This window comes from Cygnus olor, chromosome 3 (assembly GCF_009769625.2).
Source record: "Cygnus olor isolate bCygOlo1 chromosome 3, bCygOlo1.pri.v2, whole genome shotgun sequence".
NCBI classification, from domain to species: Eukaryota; Metazoa; Chordata; class Aves; order Anseriformes; family Anatidae; genus Cygnus; species Cygnus olor.
Window position 1 is genome coordinate 79,271,249 of NC_049171.1, and position 6,000 is coordinate 79,277,248.

The 6,000-nt window shown below is 45.9% G+C and overlaps 1 protein-coding gene across 6 annotated transcripts in view; it reads right to left on the reverse strand.

Annotated features, from left to right (window-relative positions):
- The window catches only part of SIPA1L2 (signal induced proliferation associated 1 like 2), a 139,646-nt gene extending 134,288 nt beyond the window's left edge, over positions 1-5,358 (reverse strand). For all 6 annotated transcript variants that reach the window (XM_040551428.1, XM_040551426.1, XM_040551423.1 and 3 more), the window contains exon 1: positions 5,043-5,358. The gene's annotated coding sequence lies outside the window, so the exon portion shown is untranslated. The remainder of the gene's footprint in view (positions 1-5,042) is intronic.
- Positions 5,359-6,000: the final 642 nt, after the last annotated feature.

Sequence of the window (6,000 nt, forward strand, 5' to 3'; positions counted from 1 at the left end):
CCTTCATTGCTATAGAGGGAAAAAAAACCCAACACACTAGGAACAATAATAATAAGCTGTTGTCCTGACAACCTCACAAAGGCTTACTTTACTACAGCAGAACAGCAAGATAACCTGGTCACCTTAAACTGCCCCCAATTCTTCCAGAGCAGCTGGCCACCACAATAAGCAAGACATATACGCGTGCAAACACCCTATATATGATATGCACATTATGCATGCAGATGTATGCATATACACAGCCACATTTTTTCCACTTTATGTCACACTGGTATTGCAATTAGATTTCACACTAAAGCATGTCAAGTATTCACTTCCAGTCCTGAGAGTCTAGAAAAATACTTGGAGGTGCTTGTTTCCTTGAATGTTCTTTAGGTATCTAAAAGTAGGAAATAACTGGTATTGAACTGAAAACCACAAATGAAAACAACCAGAGAGGAAGAGTGTGATTAGGTAACCCACAGCTCTCAGATGAAAAAGTGAATAAATAAACAAGCAAAACAAAAAAGAAAAAAAAGACCACAGACTGAAATTCCGTATCTTTCACAAAAGCCTCCTCCACAAAACATGAGAGAGAGAGAGAGAGAGCGCGCGCGCGTGAGCGCACACACTCCTTTCCAGAGCCAGTTTTGCCAACTACGCATTAATCGCAGGACTTGTTTTTACTCCCCCAAGTGAAGGGAGAAAAAAAAAAAAACACAAGGGTTTTAACACTATATACATTTACAACATCTGTAGAAAGCTGTATTCTCTTCTTACTCCCCCTTCTGTTCTCACCTCTCTGATTGCCACTTAGTTCTCAGATCCTTACAAAATTTACCAGAGTTGATGAAAATAAATATAAAAAAACAACATGGAAGACAAAATATGAGTATTACACAATGGTCCAGATTCTCCTTTCTCTCTCATATATACAGAGAAAACAAGTGTCAAAAAACATCCACAAACAAACAAAATAGAAAACCACCTTTGAGTGAGTTCAATAGATCATTAGATTTTAAATCATTAGATTTTAAAAACATTCTAATTCTATTTCATTTACTTCCACAAAACCTCTGATGTTCTCAGAGTGGCTGTCCTTATCGGTACATTTTATTAGGTACTGTAATCTGCTGTTTATGTAATCTGTAAAAGCAGTTCTATAATTTCATCATAGATTGTATCAGGGTTAAAATAAAGGTTGGTGAACCGAAAGGGAAATGGAAGCACAAGTTGTTGATTTGTATCAGAGCTTTGTATCTGTATTATGCGTCCTCTAACACGAATCCCATCAAATCATTTTAATATCACTTAAGCCTGAAAGTTGTATTTTGAAATACCTATGATTCAAAAGCCTACCTAAAAGACGAGGTAGCAAGCAGGTATTATCACAGTCGACAGCCACGGTGCCAGGGAGAATTTGGGGGAAGAGGGCATGAAGGGAGAGGGGAAAGAAGGAAGGAACAGCAAGCAGCATAGGAGGATTACACTAATGTCTGCAAAGCTGGCTATGTCACTCTGCAGGATGCAGGACAACAAATGAAGACGTTATGTAAGAAAAGAATCAAAGTCAATGGCAAAACTCCAAGCTCTGTGCTCAGAATTTCATTTGAGCATCTGAATTTGCCAAGCTGCTGAGGGGGAGGGGAAGACATGACAACTTCAGCTACTGCCACCTTCCAGCTTCCTAGCTACTACAGCACAATTTACTACCTCTCCTCCTGCCTTCTTCTGGATTCCCGTACATCCAAGGGATTCCTTCCTCCCACTGCAGTATCTTTCTACATCACATCTCTTAGCTTGAAGAAAAAAGAGAAAGCTTTATACTAAAGTGAGCCACATCATTTTCTTAAGGAATACAGATCCCCAGATAACAGGAACTAAAATAAATGTGTACTTCCTTTCAAACATTACAGTTCTTTAAAATGTTTCACAACAGACCCAATAAGGCTGCTTGCTCACAGGTTCAAGAAGATGGGACGGCAGCTGCTTATGTTTATTACATGCTCAGGAGATTATCTCCATAAGGATTCAAGACATACATAATTAAAGGTCTTGTTTAAAGTATGAGCTGAACATTATTTGAAAAACTCAAAAACTAGAATCCAGTTATAAGCCATGAGTTGCTAACTGCTGATGTAATTACACTTCTATGATCCAAACGAGTCTACATATGTTCTAGTTAAGACTCTGATGCAAAATAATCCCAATGACATTTCTACCTACTGCTGTCCTGCCTTCAGTTAAAACTAGAGGAGTATCACCAACTATAATCATCCCTCTCCATCTTCAGTTTATTCAATTATGCCTAGAAATGGGTTTAAACCTGGGGTCTGTGCTTTACCACAACGGAAGGCAGCGTCTCTCTCATTTGATAGTGAGAGAGTAAATCAGATATTTAAGTTCAGTGTTGCACAGTAAACTATAAAAAAGAAAGACTGCTAATTCACATGAAGTCCTAGCATTTCTTAAAAATATGTATAAACAGTTGTATGGCATCACTGGAGAGTGTCATGAGGAATTAGTGTTATTCTTAATGCAATCTGTATGAAAAAATAGTATTTTCAAAATAAAAAAGTGTTACACATACTTTTCCGTCTACTAAAAGCAAATTTCCTAATCAGAGCTATATACTGCAACAGTCTTAATGAATACCTAGCATTGGATTCTCAGATTTGGTAGAGAGTTATCACCATATTTCCCCAAAATAATTCAGTCAGAAAAAACAAGGCAGAAAGATATTGTGAGGAGCACCCCAGCCTAAACTTCCTGAACTGTTCATATTTATAATAGGATGAATTTTCCCTTAAAAAGAGATAAATTGACATTTGTCTTAACTTTGCAAGAAGTAATGTTTTAAAGCATTGAATACTATCTAGTATATCAAAGTTTTTGACTACGACTACAATACCATAGCAAATAATAAACACAGCCGCCTCCTCTTTCCCTCACTGATTCACAGTGCAGCTTGCCCAAACACCAGTCAAGTCTGAACACAAACGAAAGACAAAGTACAACACTTTAAACTGAAAAGCAAAAATCGCAAGGAAAGAGAAGGGAACACTCATCAAACCGTGACATTTCAAGCTGTCAGTATGGCTACTGTTGATAATCTTGGATGACTACAGTGAGAAACTAGATAACCCAGCACCCCACCCTCTTTCCACAATCAGTAGCTTGTATCTTATATTTTCATACTAACGTAGCATTTCTCACTCGTTATTACCAAACTAGACCACTCATCAGTAAAAAGCATGAAGCTCCCAGGTATATTTTAACATCCAGCCATCTAAATGTAATCTGAATCCCAGCAGCTAAGGCAAGGAGAAAATACTCACTTTCTCCTGCAGGTAGAACTGCTGCTCTGCATACAATCTTAGGGGCAATGCCCAACTACCACGTCCAACACAAAGCTGACAGTGATGAAAGAAGTGCCTCGGTTCACTTGCAAAGGTCATCAAGAAGCAAAAGAAAGGGGCGTTTTTTGCCTGTTCAACCACTGCCTCGCTTAGTTCCTTAACTCTTGTCGTTTCCAAGAGCATTTCACAATGTACTTAAGTAACGGTATATATCAGTACATGTCTACAGAAAAGACCATATTATCTTTCTTTCAGGATGACAGAACAGAAACCTTTAAAATTCTTTGATTTACACAGTAAGCAAATACCAGCTAGGAAAAGATTGAGCTTTTGTTTAGTTCTGGGTTTCACATTATACCCTCGGCATATATGAGTGACATCTTTAATTGATCCAATACGATTGGTGAAACTGCCTGCCATCCTTACAAGCAAGTATTCCTCGTTATACCTAAAGTGCTGCGTGACCTGGTAAGGTAACCCACTGGGCATGCAAAACCAAGACAACACATTCAGAGACCTCTCTGTGATCTTGCTTTATACGAACGCTACATAAATTATAAATCAACTGTTGTATGGTAATGCATCATAGCTCTTGATGATTTAAACATTTTTGCATTAATAATAAAAGATATTTCGGAGATCAAGTTTAAGACTCGGGTATTTCAGAGCTACTACCAAAGAAACAAACAGGGAGCAAATCTTGCACTCCACTGACAACGGGGGCAGTTTTGGAAAAGAGAAGAAAGAGGTTAATAAAGCATCAGGCCCAGGCTTTCCAATACCTAACAGGCTGTGATGCACCATGTTCCTGAATCCAACTCCAAAATATTTCAGTCCAAGATAGCTAGGCACAAAATCTAGGTGAAAAAAAAAAAAAAGTGCAGTAATATTGTTCAGCTATTATGGTTCTTTCTAAAATGAAGTCCAACAAACTAAGTAATAACTGAGATGATACTATTGTTTCTTTACATTTACAGCCTTTCCTATCCAGCTGCCTTCCTTTAAAGGAACCTGAGTGTTTTTCAGAACTATATTGCAACTAAGCAAGCTTCCTTTAGATATTGGTAGCACATATATAAAGTGTCTGTAAACAGCTGAAGTGATGAAAAGACTGAATTGTATCAGCCAGTAAGCAAATTTTAAGTTATGTTCTGGTCTAACCAGCGCTGAACTGCTCAAGAAGATAGTTTACTATTCACATGAAGGAAAAAAAAAAATAGACAAACGCAGAAATAGTCGGCTGCAGAAACAGCTTACATGCTTGCCTTCTCTGGCGGATACCTGATATAAGAAAGCCATCTAGCGTTAACTTCTGGAAGTGAGAACCGCACACAAAAGAGCCGGGGAGCGTTCGTACGAGCGGCTCCCTTTTAACTTCGCACGCTCCCCGCACCGCAACCCCCAAACTCGCTCCCAGCGGAGGGGCCGCGCCGGAGGCAGCCCCCCCGAGCTCCGCCAGCTCCTCCGCCGCCCCGCTCCGCCGCCGCCGCCGCCCGGAGCTGCAGGCGGCCAACTTCGGGGCAGCCCCGCCGCGCCCGGCCGCGAACCCCGCAGCGACGCCGGTCCCGAGCGGGTCCCGAGCCCCCGGTCCCCCCCGGGAGGGCTCCGGAGCCCCCGGGGCTGCTCGCCGCGGATCGGCCGCTGCCCCCCCCCCCTCCTCAGCCCCGAGGCACCTGGCGGGGAGCGGGGCCGCCCCCTCCTTACCTGCCGCTGCCCTCGCTGCGCCTGCTCCGGCCGCGGGACCCCCATGGCCCGCGGGGCTCCGCTGCCGGGCTCCCCTTCTCCGCCCCCCTCCCGCGGGAGGAGCCGTTAACGAAAGCGGGCGGGGGGGGGCGGCCGTTGGGGTTGGGGTCGGGGCGCGCGGGCGGGCGCTGCTAGCACTGCTAGCGCTGCTGCTGCTGCAACCACTGCTGCTGCTGCTGCTGCTGCTGCTGCTGCTGCTCCCGCACCCCCCCGGCACCGCTCGCGCTCTGCCCGGCGCTCGCTCTCGAGTGCGCCTCAGCCGCCGGACGGGGAGGGGAGGGCGGGGGCGGGGCCTCTCCCCCCGCCTCCCCGCCCCTCGCCCCCTCGCACGCCCTCAAGCCCCGCCCCTCCTCGCCGTTGGCTCCGCCGGCTCGGCCCCTGGGGAACGCCGGCTCCTCATTGGTCAGTGGGGCTGTCGCGCAAGCGATGGGCCGGGCACCGCCCCGCCTTCGCCCTGCCCCGTGAGGGAGAGGGCGGCAGGTGGGGGGGGGGGGGGGACGTGCCCGCAGCCCCGAGCCCAAGGTGCTGGGACTGGGGCCGGCTCCGAGCTCTGCCCCTGAGCACCCAGGTCCGGTCTGGGAACTTGAATTTCCCTATGGCCAGTCCCGCAAGAGACCGTGTCTGTGATCCCCGGGCCCGCTTCCACACGGCGGTTGCGACACACGAGATGTTATCGCGACTGGTGCGGTAGCTCCCATCTGCTGCCGCGAATGAGGCGGCCTGCAACGTCACTGGAAATAAAGTCTGCCCCTACAAAACCCCACGGAAACAACCCATGGTTCTCCTGTTTATTCTCCAGACCTCTCTCGCCTGCTTTCCCCTCCGCCCGCGCCCACCTGCCATGGGCACGTAACTTTGTGGCCGTACCAGTTTGCTCGGCTCTGGGAGCTGCCTGCTGACATTTACAAGCACTGCCTGC